Source organism: Rhea americana, unplaced genomic scaffold (assembly GCF_003343005.1).
Source record: "Rhea americana isolate MKP2758 unplaced genomic scaffold, rheAme1 scaffold_6, whole genome shotgun sequence".
Lineage (NCBI taxonomy): Eukaryota > Metazoa > Chordata > Aves > Rheiformes > Rheidae > Rhea > Rhea americana.
The window spans coordinates 5,675,974-5,689,589 of record NW_028186756.1 but is presented as its reverse complement, the minus strand read 5'-3'; positions in this window follow the sequence as shown (position 1 = coordinate 5,689,589).

Sequence of the window (13,616 nt, the reverse complement as noted above, 5' to 3'; positions counted from 1 at the left end):
TTGTATAGACAACTCAGCAGTGCAGAGAAATCTCAATAAGTGTGTGGGGGGAAGGTGTAGCCATGTAACAATATAGCTGTGTATACCATCTATAACGTGAAATGCTTTATCAATTTACTGAGGTCAGAGAACCAGACAGTTGCTTTGGAGTGAATAGACTGCTCTGAAGACAAGTAAAAGCCACTGTGAGGAGTCCAGCAGTAAAAGGCCAAGAAAACCAAAAGCAATTGCTGTGACTCTGCCTGTGTGACTTTGGTTGTTTGTCCTGTGGAGGAATCTGTTTAAATGCACAAATGCTGAATTTGTGAAACTAATTAGCACATAAAAATCCAGCTGTAATAGTGATCAAAACTTGCTGGTTCAACAGACTACAGGGTTGTGGTTTTTTTGGAGTATTATGTCCTGCACATATGGCCTCAGTGGAAGATCTGGAGCTGTTCCTATCAGCAAGTTAATACCAGGGGATTTAGCATCAAGGTTTTATTAGTAGCAGTTATGGAACCAACATGTGGTCTAACTTCAACTGGTGCCTCCAAAGTTGTTTGCATCTGTAAAGAAAAGAGGAAAAAGTCGCTGGTACTGCTGTCATTATCCTCATACTGTAAGAAAACAAGTTACAGTGTTTTAATGGACAAATTAACTAAGCTGTAACTAAGCTAAAGAAATACTGTAAGTTTTCAGTAGGTCACTATTGAGATTCATTTGCTCATATTTTTTAATTGTAGCATCTTGCTGGCATTTTCTTACGTTTTTTGTTTGTGAAAACATCAAAGCAGAAGGAAGACTTTGTTTTACATCCTTTGGAAACATAAAAGAAACTACTTTCTAGGTTAGCTGTCTCCCAAATAAAAACAGGCTATCTTGTAAAACTTACTTCAAAATTGTTTCAAAGTGTGTTTTCAGCTATGGTTTTCAGATCACAGATTGCTAAATCATGGCATTTAAAATCAAAATGAAAAAAAATTCCTTCATTTTAAGATAGTTGAATTTAAGTTCTTCCATCTTGTGGCTTCAGGTGTGAAATTATTTCCAGTGCTCACGTCACCTCTAATCTGGATATACGTTTTAACTCTGCTTGAATATAATGGATATTCTGAACATAAATTACCCATGTACATCTTTCTCAAACTGGTCTGAGTAGAAGGTTCTCTTATATGATTCCTAGCTTACAGCTTATTAGCCAAAGTCTTTATTAACACTATTATTCTTTAATGATTATTTATAGACTGTTAAGCCAAAGTTATCCTGAATATTTTATGGTTATTAGATTTTTATTCTTTTTTTCTTCTTTTAGGAGATTAATCCATCTGTGTTTGGTTGCAGTTAACTGGACTTAAGATGTGCTCTCTTGTATATACAACTTTTTCACATCTTAAAGACCACTAACACAAGAACTGTCTCATTTTCTTTCATCTAAACTAATAAGCCATCCGATCTTTGTATTATTTTTACTGCTGCTTTTTTTTTTTTTTTTTTTTTTTAACTCTTTCCGTCATGTCATTTTAATTGTGTGGGCCTACAAGTGTGCAGTGGCAGTCTGATTCATGCCAGATAAGACAGACACACATACACATTGCTCTTTTAATATACATTATACTAATTGGTATATCTCCTCAGGTACTTACAGATCTTCCCGAGACTAGCTAGTTATTGTTTTCCAGTTATTTCTACTTTTAGCTACATATAAGCCTATATAAGTGTGGCATCTCTGGACCTACATATGCATTTGTTTTTTATTAAAAATTCGTACAGTCCTTTTCTTCATTTTGATCAGTCCCAAATCATGTGTTTACAGTCCATCCAAATTTTGTATCCTCCCCTAATTTGATTCTGTAGGCTTGGGTACCTTTGCAAATGCACAAATTAAGTTTCATGCTTCCAACAAATGTCTCTGTTTTCCYCACAGTATCAGCTTGTAATTTAACAATGAATTACTAATAACTACTATTTAAAATAAATATTTTGAACTATTCATWTATCAATTCACTTAATTCAGTGTTTTTAACRTAGAATCTGCTATGTTTGGACAAATYAGATTTCAGTGAAAGATAGTGGGAGGATTTGTTGAAAAGATATGGACAACAGCTGCCTGGTTTTAGAATTCTACAATTGTTCTAAGAATTACACAGAGCAAGAGTAATACTAATGTTCCTGGAAAGCACATTTTTTTTAGAGATGAGTTCTCAGTCATATAAGGCTTCAGTATTTAATTTTGGCTCTTCTTATGCTTTTCCATTCTGTGACATGAGGTTTTGAAGTAATACATGAGGGTCAGCTCCTTTAGTTGCATCATATTGGGCAAATACTACTCTGTTATCCTGAATCATCTGAAAATTTATAAAATATTTTATTGAAACTAAATGTTTTAAGAGATTTATGTGCTTTCACCCCAAATACCTTTAAAAAAATTTCCATGTTYTGATGAACAGAGAAACACAATCTGTTTTGTATTGTCTTAGTTAATTACCTGAGGTAGTTACTGAGTTACAAGTAGACAAGTGCTTGTAATTGACTAGTAACGCCAGACTAATGCACCAGAACACTTATATGCCAGAAATAATTTCTGGTAAAAGGTTTCTGGTAAGAGGTAATGTGAAAATACTGTGTTTGGCATGATACAGCTGCCTTTGATCTTTGTAAATGACCGGCTGTAAATTACAAATGTAGGAAGCTGACCAGTAGGATGTCTTAGGAAAATGAATGGATGGGATGTTACCTTGAAAAACCTGTAGAGTATTAACAGCGTTCACATTTTGGTGAGACTCTATCCAAGGCACTTCGTAGTGTTTAGGCTTCGTGTTCCTAAAAATGTATATAATGAAACACTGTTCTTYACATATGGCAGAGAAATTAGTGTATTTACAGTGAATAAGGCAACCTAGACTCAGTGGATAATATGCTGATGCTGCATTCYCTTCTCTTCCAGTTTCATTTCAAAGTGGTAAGAATGGATTTAATTAGTACTTTTTAAACCATTTGAGTTCTTCTAGGCACTTTTTAGCCTACTTGCATGAAATAAGTATTTTTTTTTCCTATGTTTAATCAAAGCAAAATTTTCCGATTCTTTATTTTGATAATGTATCATTTGTGATATTTAAAAATAATTACATATTTTTACTTGAAACCACATTGCTGTTTATTTCCAAGGTGAGTTTTTTGTGTGGTAATTCAATAACTGAGTAAGCATGTATAAAGGAGCTTGAGAAGGAGGGACAGTTTTTCAGTAGTACAGTATTGGCATACAAACTGTTTCATGAAATAGGACAACCTTATTGCAAGTAAACTGTGTATTTGCATAAACATAAAAATATGTTTAGTACCTCTGAGATAGAAACTGTGGTTTTCTTGATTTCATATTTTTTATTTCATATGTTATTGTTATATTCACAGAACACAATGTATTTTTCTTGTATTGTACCCCATACCCTTTTTCTTAGTCAATTAAGGAATTTGCAGTCATCTTGTTATTTGTAAACTGAAATTCTTTGAGAAATGTATTTCATCAGAAAGCCCACACCAGATGTGGACCATAAAAGAATTTTTTCAGTTCTAGAAATGTTGTCTGTTCATGGGGATAAAGTTGATGATGTTATTTCAGCAAACTGCRTATGAAAGAATAGACAGAAATATACTTTTAAGGCTACTGTATCTACTGAAAAATTTTCCTAAGTTTTCCTAAGTTTTATTTTCAAAGTTATGCTTGAGAGATGCACAGTGAGAATCCACAAATCTGTGATTTGTAGCTGTACAGTGTTTTCAGTGATGAAAAAAATTGCATATTTTACCAAGCTAAGCTAAAGCTGTGAGCGCAAAGTATAAAACTGATGAAGCCATCAGTGAGACTTAGAGGATTCTGTGTTTTACAGGATTCTTTCCTTCCCYTCTTCCCCAACATTTAATCAAAGCCACAGTCATCATGTAAATCTAATCGCCTTGCAACACACTAATAATTGTATTACCTTCTTTCCATTTGACAGTGCTTAGTTACAACTTTAAAATTACATTATGGAGCTAGAATAGATTTACTTTATTCCTACTCTCTGTCTACARTAGTTACGGAATATGTGTATAGGTAATGAGCCAAATCTTCTGTGATTTACTCATGCAAATAATCTCAGTGAGCAAGCTCTGTAGTATTTAGTCCAACGCTAGCTAAATTTGTTTTATATAATCTATATACATATTATAATGTCCAGAGAGGCTGAGGAATCTCCATTCTTGGAGTTATTCGAAACTTGCCTGGACTGGCACTGGACAACTTGACGTAACACTAGCCCTGTTTTGAGCAGGATGCTTGGACCAGATGATTTTTAATGGCCCTTTCCAATCTAAGTCATTCTAAGATTATAGCATAGTTATTCTAGGGCTAAGATTGGTGAAATAAATTATTCTCTAATTATGTTATTAATAAGAGGAAGACTAAGGTTTGCTTTTCATCAGGAAGTTAAAGCCATCAGGAACAGGCACCAAAAAGCCTATGATTTTTGAAGCTTTCTTTCCCTTAGAGGCATTATTCAACAGTGCCTGTGTATATAATGTTAGCAGCAAAAAAAWTCAACCCTGATAAGGAAGAAAAATGCTAAAAATGAAAGAGCTGTATTAGATATTTTCTAATCAGTTGCATTGGATAATGTCATCCTAAAACTGAAAGTAAAGTTATTTAAATGCTTGACTTGGTGCTCATGTGTAGAACATACACTTTGCATAAATTTGCTAGCTATGGTGTCAGACTTGCTRTACACTGAATATAGGGCCTCTTTCAGATGGAGAGCCTGGAGCCTGGCCCTGTTCCAGTCTAAAACTAGGTAGTTGGAGTTTCATAACAGAATTTGGCTCAATAACAAAATAGTGTGAAGGCAGCTGTTATTCTTCATATAAAGTATTTGTCTTAGCCCCATCTATGTGGTTCTAGTGGTGTTAAAATGGAAGTGGAAGAACTCGTAGAACAATTGTAAGAATAGAGGGCATTCCTGGTGTGCTGGGCAGCATTTGCTCTTCCTGAAGCACGTTTTCAGGGCACCCCCTCMAACGTTTAGAGTTGTCTTTGACTTGCTGCTAAATGCTTCCTTAACTTGCCCATCACTGCACCCTTTGTATTCAGTTCCTTCGGTTCAAGCTTTTCAACCGAAAATACTATTATAGATGTGTATTTTTTTTTTTAGTCTCAGCTTTAGTTCTTACCGTTTCTTTCTTACCTTTACTTTAACCTAACAAATTTTTATTTAACATTTTTTTTAATGCTTTTTGCCTTGCCTCTGGCAAGCTTATGATTTATGTTATTCTTCACATTGAATTCATCATTACCTTCTCAAAGTTCATTGTTCTTTAACCTTCAGAATGCCCACAGACTAATTTAAAAATTTGTGTGAAAAATGGTGCAGATAACATTAAAACTAACAAAGTTTTATTTTCTGTTCAATTGGTTTTTGACATACACTGCACACTTTATTAATTTAAAGAAATAATCTGTATTTACATCCTTACAAACAAATTCTTTCCTCAGGTATAGGTATATGCAGCACCCATATGGGGCTTGTGTGTAGATACTAGAGTGTGAAGTACAGTACTTACTGTATTAAGTCACTATTGCATCTTTTTAAAACTACATTCTTGAAGATGTGTCACGTTGGTGCCCTTTTTATCTCGGTTCCTTACAGAAGAATGAGCCCTTTTCTATTTTCTTACTAATTGCCTTGGTTACAGGTGGTGCAAGCCCCCATATTGCTACATGATTCTAGTTTTACTAATCAGGAATTATCTAATTAGATTTCTTATTAGTCAGATCTCTCAAAATCAGAACTCTTTGCAGGCGTGTAAGAGCCACTTTTGTCAAGAATGAGACTTCTGTTTTAAATGAGAGATGAACCTCTTTGAAAATGCACCTTTAAAAATGGATTAGGAAGTCCACTAAGGATATATGTTTAAGTGTGGGACTGAATGATAATGTAAAAGTGAGTAATATTGTTTGAAAAGCTTCCATAGAAACTTATCAGCGCTGGTTTCTTTGCAAGATTGAAGAATGCGTTCAAAAGGAGCTCACTGCCGGGCAGCGTGGAAACGCCAGGCTCGTGCCTGTGACGTGACCYGCGTGCCATGACTGCTTTCTGCTCGTCTGCTCTGACGGCAGCTTTGCCAAGTCTCTGCTGCTGAGACCTCTGTGTTTTTATAAATGATGAATATGTTATTTGAGTTAGGGCTTGAATCTTTTTCTCACATCAGACCAATGTCCTAAACACTGTATTCTTGGGTAGTCTRCAAGGAGGCTAGCTTCACCTGTGTTTTTGAGAAAAAAATTGTGTTCATTTTATGCAAAGTGGGAAAATAAATGAAACCTTTATTGCCAGACAAGGGTAACTTTCTAACTCAGGTCTAACTCTCAGCATGGGATATCTGTGGTTCAGACTTTCATGGTTTTGAACTAGAGGAAAGATYAAATGAATTAAGCTGAAGAGGAATACAGCCCTGCACAAGAGCTGTGTTTAGCTTGGATGTCTTTATAACTGTTGGCATACTGAGGAAAGGTTTCCACTTAACATGTCTCAAATAATAAGGGGAATGAGGTAAATACAGTTACTTTAAAAGTGAGTGCAACAATACAGAATACATGAAGCATGTATTCTACCACAGACCTGGGGCAGTGTCTTAAAGATAATGTGTATAGGGTGCTTTGGAGAAAAAAAAAAAAAAAAAAAGGGACAGAACATAAAAGTAACCTGCTTTTAAGTATATGTCTTGATATAATGTGTATTTATTTGTGGTATCTGAAACCAATGGGTTAATTCACATCATCCGTAGAACAAAAATATTGTAAAGAACCAGACCATGTCTCCTGGATTAATTCTGGCTTTTGCCAACTGTGTGTCTAGAGTAATTGAACATTTATCATTTTACCCCCAAAATATTAAAGGACCGGTTATTATTTCTGSCTTAACTTGAATTAATAATTTACCCAGGTTTTACATTACCTAGTTAATTTTATATACTGATGTAGTTACTCTTTGAATGGTGAGGAATTCTTGAAGTTTATAGCTTCCAGAAAATTTTTAACTGAAGTACTGTTATAGCTATTTATTATCAGGAAATATTCCCCAATCAGAGATAGAAAAGGAGTATGCAGTAAGTCCTCTTTTCTCTAAGTTATTACCTTCTGATAGAGCTAGTGAAAAATCTCTCCCTTCCTCCTTGTTCAGTGAGGCATTTACTTTTTCTTTGCTGTGACTGTGTAATGACTGCCTGCTGAGACAGTGTGTGTAATGCATGCTTGTATGTATCAAAACCGTGGGAGCTCAACTTTAATCATAGGTCTCTATTTACAAGGAAAAAAAAGCGTTATGTGGGTGTTTCAATTATATTGTGGAATCTTCCTTGGGAGAGTTGTTATGYGTTTCATATCATACTTAAAAATGAGATATTTTAGAAACTTGATTTGAATGCATGTTGGTATATGACTCAATATGAACCACAGGAAACACCTGAAAATTAAATACATGATTTAGACATACAAAATTATAATCCATTATTCAGGAGGAGATCCATTTTCTGTTTTCAAAAAGCACTTGTTCTTGATTGTGTTTAGTTATTTTTATTTCTATTTGGTTTTAATACCAAAGCAGAAGAAAGAAACTTGAATCTGTTTGATGCTGAGAAATTCTTCAGAAGCTCTATGTGACTGTTTTTCTGTCCAAATTCTGTCTAATCACCCAGGTGCAGATTTTATTCAGATATAGTTTGATAGCTATGCCATTACAGATATCGGTTTGTAAAGCTGCATTGCACATCCATGTTGCCCTTGGCAGTTAGTCTTCTAGAYTTTCATGACCTGTTTGATTCACAAGATTTACATTTTAAAAATTATAAAACGAACTACAAATAGACAGAATTTCAGTTCTTAGATAAATTTCATGCTTTTGAAAGTGTGGACTCTGCATTATTTCAAATGTCTTGTGTTTTTTGTGAATTGTTCCTTTTCAGTGCACATACTGCCTGTATCCCACTCTGGGTAGTAACCACAGTGAATGCTGTCTGAAAAGCTGAATGTCTTATAATGTCTGCAGGAAAATAACTCCTAGAATCAATCAACTTCAGTAACAAGACTTAATTTATTTTAGCTTTTGTAAAAGCTTTTGAGCCCTGATTACGCAGCAGCTGCCAAGATCTAAACTCCCCACCCACTTCAAGGCAGTTTTTCTAGTTATACATTTGGCAGTGTATATAATTTTTCATGCATTCCCCTAGGCACAATAAAAATCATATAGAAGGTTTGCAACCTTTGGAAAAAAAATGATGTAGTGATGTTTAATTGAGATTTACCTCTGTTAGTACAGTCTCTAAGTAGTGTATATGCAGATGAGAAAATTTCCTTTTTTGCATACTATGACAAGTAACTGTTCRGATCTTAATGGCGCCATCTATTTGAGAGCTTATTGCCATTTAAATATAGCACATAGAGTGGGTACAAGTAATGTTACTGTTCTTCGGAGGAGGAGAGCTAGAGGTCTAACAGATGCAGGACACAGTCTTACCTTTGAATTGTGCTTTGGCTAGAGTGCAGATCACATCTTCTCTTCCATTAGTGGCTGTAATTGCTGGTTATAAACACATTAATAAAACCTCCTTGTATTATAATCGTATGTCTTTCTTGAACAAAGAGGGAGAGAGTTCCATGACTYTTGTAATAATGATAGTAGGGTATTTGTTTCCAGGTCCTATTTTGTTTCTTTCCGATCAAATGATTTTGTATGATGAAGAGCAGAGCACATTGCCTGCAAACTTAAAAATATGAAATAAACTTACAAATAAACAAAACTAAAAGCATTTGCATGCGTTCTTTATCATGGAGTAGCTGCAGTATTTGACAGAGTACTAACATATGCATATTTAAATACTGGTAAGCAATTGAACATTTTTAGGAATGTCTTTCCTAAAATAATACATCATGAATATTTTAATTTAAATAGCAATGACAGATCATTCCACTCAAATCAAGCTTACCAATCAAAGCCATTTTGATGACTTCTGTGTTTTTTATTTTGAAATACATTAGACTGCAAAAACATAACTAACTCCAAGTATATAAAAGAAGAATGAATTTGCTACTTAGTATTGTATAGCCTTAGTGTTCAGACACTCATCCTAGGACTAATTCAGTAAAAAATGAATAGAATTGGGTATAACCAATACTTCTAAAAGCCACTTAGTATTTTAATCAGCATTTTTCTTATCAATATCCTTTGTCCATTTTTGCTATTTTGTGATTCATCTCATTCTCATAGATAACTATTTGGATGGTATGACAAAGGTTTAAAGGTGTTTCTTACTGGTGGTAATAAATTATACTAAGACTGCGTGATAGGAAGTTTGAAAATAATACTGAGCAATTTTATTCAGAGACTGAATTCTTCCTGTGTTTATTAGCAGATATATAAAGGTCTATATATTCCATATCTAAGAGTTTAAGAAGTTAATATAGCCATGGCAGTAAAATAATGTGATTCAATTAGTGTATAATGCATTATGGTRTTACTTGAAATACCAGTGTTACAAACAAGAAAGTTACTATTTGACCCTTATGAAAGCATTTGCAGTAGGTAACAATTTCAGGTATTTATTCAGCAAACAAATGCCTAAATTCTCAGCCAGTCCTTTTTAGAGCAGTCGGTTTTCATTTACCTGTTTAATATCTCACAGGTTCTTGTGTAGCTACAGTTAAGACCAAACTACAAATGCCATTATTTTGGAGACTGGAAAATGGACATTGGTATTATGAAAAAAAGAAATCCTCTTACCTAAATTGAAAGGATAAAAGCATCTATGTTCAGAGATTTATTGCCTGAGGCAACGCAATGGTAGAAATTTAAGCTCATAGCACTGCAGTACAGCTGAAAGAGAAAAAGTAACAGTTCTTGAACATTTTAAAGATGCATTTTGCTCTGCTTTGCTTTAGGGATTAAGAAGACATCATCATGATTAGTGCACAGCTCTGTTTACTATTGAAAAAGCTCGTTTTGTAATTTATGCGGTGTGATTTTGCAGGGGCCTCCTAATAGTGTTGCAATGCACAAATGTATTTTGATTACTTTTTAAGGAAAAAAATTAAAGTGGCTATCACAAGATTTTTTTTTAACTAAAGTGTAGGCTAATCACCTTTTGAGATGCTTCTTTGAAATTTTAAACTATTTTAATATAAGGACCTTTTCTTAGTTACTACAATGGATGAATGAACCTATTGTTAAAACTGCATTCAGTTTAATATGACATCCATTTAATGTCTGTTTCATCAAATTAAGATCAAATGGAAAAGACTAATGAATCTATTCAGTACTTAAGCATATTTTCCAAAGAAGACATTTTCATTCTAATGGAAAAAAAAAGTATCAGAGAACTGCATGCTAACACTATGCCTCCCTCTAYTTCTAAAATTCTCCTTAATAAGGAAATAACTTTTGGAATTTGGCAGATTTTCCCTAAACTATGAGATAAAGCCCATACCTAAACAATAATATCCTCTGGTACTTGGTACCAAATTAGCTGACTTTTATTGCCACTGAAYAGAAATGCATAGTCTGGCTGTTTTTCAGAGTTCATGCTTGAGATTCCAGAAATAACAATTTTGAAGTAGACCACTTCAAAGGTGGTTATTCATCATCAGAAAACCTTTTGACTGTTTACTGACTGTTGATCTTCACACTCTTCTACCTTTACGATGTCTTTGAAATCACAAAGGAGGCACATACTGTGTAAAGAAGGAATTTTGTGCTCAGAGTGCAGGTTCATTGACTAAGTCATCATTTTGTAATTAAGAATTGTGGTTATTCATGGGAAATACAGGTTACTCTGAACATGGAGGGGAGACAGCTGCTCACCTGTAGTGAGGAGGTATTATAGTAATATTTTACATATTTGCCTATGGGCCTGTGTCTACCATACAGTGCTTCTTAAGTAAATGTTAACTTTCACAGAATTCTGCAGTTAGTATCTGTTACTGGTGACTAAGAATATCACTTATCACTAAATCCTCAAGTACCTATGTGAGATGAACTTYTTCAAATCCTGTCAGTTTTTCACTAATGGAAATTGAGGGACAGAAGTAATGATTTTTTGCCCAAGTGGTAGAGCCAATGTATTTTCCTTCAGACTATATACCTTTCTACAGTTCTGTGGTAGTAAACCGCCAATGATGGTCATAATCTTTTGTACTTTGCTCTTAGGTTATATATAATGTCCGTCAACAGCTCATCTTCATTTTATTTGTCTTCATCCAGCTTGAGTAGTAATTTTAGTGGCACAGAATGAGTTCCCTAATTGCCTTTGTCATTTTTATCTCTTGGAAAGTTGTATTTCAATTCAATTTCTTGACTTTCCAGTAAATGTAGAGTAATAGGGAAGTAAGGTCATGAAAGAGTATTAAGTATTGTAAAGCAGATGGAGCATAGGTATATTGATGTGCAGATGGGCATGGATATATTGAGGGCATAGCATTAAGATTTGAGATGGAATAAAAGCAAAAATAGAATTTCTGATCATCAGTGGAGGAAGACTGTGCAGAAGCCTGCATATGCTCTTTTGCAGAGGTGATGGTAGAATCTGTAGGGCTTTACACTGCTTGTCAGTAATGGAAGACTTCCCTGATTACTATCTCTGAACTGCAGCACATGTAGGAATATTATTGTAACTGTGGATAGATGGCAATACCTAGAATCTACATATTTCTTTCATCTCGATCGGTTCATGTGTGATGTAGGCATCGTACTAGCCATAGCTTAGTAGTTAATACSCTAGGTACTGATTATATGTGTGCCATTCCCCTAGCACTGCCTCAGCGCTCATACCTGCCTGTAGTACTGGCCTTCCTTTGGAAGGAGAAGGAAGATTGTTTTGGAGTGACTTCCTTTCTTCTTTCTGAGAAATCATACAGAGTTCAACTAAACAATCTCTGYGCTTATTCTCCAAATTTTAGGTGTGGGTGGTATCACACCATCTCTACATCCCTCCCTTTCTCTGTGTATAGATTATTAGCAGGACAAATGCAGGGATAAGTTTTACAATATTTTCAGTAAACTGTTGATGTTCACATGTATGTCTTCATGTTAACCAGTCTGGCTAACAGAGATTAACAATTCTCTGAATTATAATGAGATTTGGAGGAGAACTGATTGACTTAACTTCAACCTAGAGCAGCCTGAAGAAATACTCATTATGGAAAGAGAGCAACTAGAAGAAATGCCTGAATAATAACTTCCCCTGAAAAAAAGTTGTAGGCCTGCCAATTTGTTATTCAGTTTCATTTAGTTATGTAAGATTCTACTTACAAAGCAATAGGGGGGTCGGTGAAGCTTTTTGTTCCCTGTAATTCAACTTCTAGTGAAATGTAACATGGTTACCTATCAGACTAAATATACCAAGTGTTTTGAGCTTGATACCAGACAGATTCCATCTTCCTAAGACAACAGTAATTTTGTATATGAGAGGGGATACTTGAACTGTGGTATCTTACGGCTGAAGATACCCTAGCTCTGGAATTTGAGAGTGGATTTGTTCATTTTAAGGGTACACTGCAATGATTGTCTCCTATCCCACGTGTTCAAAGGTAGGATTTGGGATTGAAATATTTCTGGAGGGCTCTGTTAGAGTTACTGGGCCTTTAGTTGTTGCTCAGTAGGCCATGGCACTGAATGAACTGTATCATAAGGATCCTTTGCATTAATTAGTTTTATCTTGTTGTTGCCTCTTTGTAGTTACTGATTGTTGTTAGGCAGACTATAGGTCTAGCATGTCTATACTTTCGAGAGATGCTCTGAATGCATTTAAATATATGATTAATGAAAAGAAATATTTCAAGAGTTCTATAGAATTTGTAATCTGAAGTAACAAGCATCTAACAAAATTGTTAAAAGAAATTTTACATTGATCTGATTGTTTTCATCAAATGTGAATTGTGTGGTTTTTACTAGAGTTTGATGGTATTGGTGTGTGTATTTTCACTTTTCTTTCTGCTATATTTGATTGTGTGTGTGTGTCTGTACAAATGTACTTTACAAGAATACAGGGGAGAGAAATGCAAACAGAGCTGAAAGGAATAATAATAATAATAATAAAAATTCTGCCACTTCAAGGTTATTTCTGACCTTGCTCTRTGTAAAGACCGTTGCAAAGTCTAGTCTGACTTTGAATTCAGAAGCATTTGAATGTAGACCACAATGGAAAGGACTTCCTCAGGAAGACAACTAAAATTTTYACTCTTAACCATGCTCAAAGTTGTTTAGAAAACATCTCTTAAGGTTTAAGGTTTAAAGTTTGCCTAGCTCTAGAGAATGAGACAACACACATCTGGGATCCCGGCTATGCTGTCAAGGAGAGTTTGAAGCTGATCTGTCTCCAATTAAAATGTTAGTATGAAGTGTGCTTAGTGGCTTCAAGAAATATTCAGAATTGACAAGGGTCTATGGGAACAAAGAGTTTGGGAATCAATGCTGTATTCAGCTGAAAGTGTGTTGAGATTTTTAGCTACATGAATTCTAATGACCTGAGATGCAACTTTGCCAAGTACTGCACTTAATATTCCTAGCTTTACAAAACTGGCAAAGGGATCCTGAAGCACTTTTTCAGTAAGGCGTAAG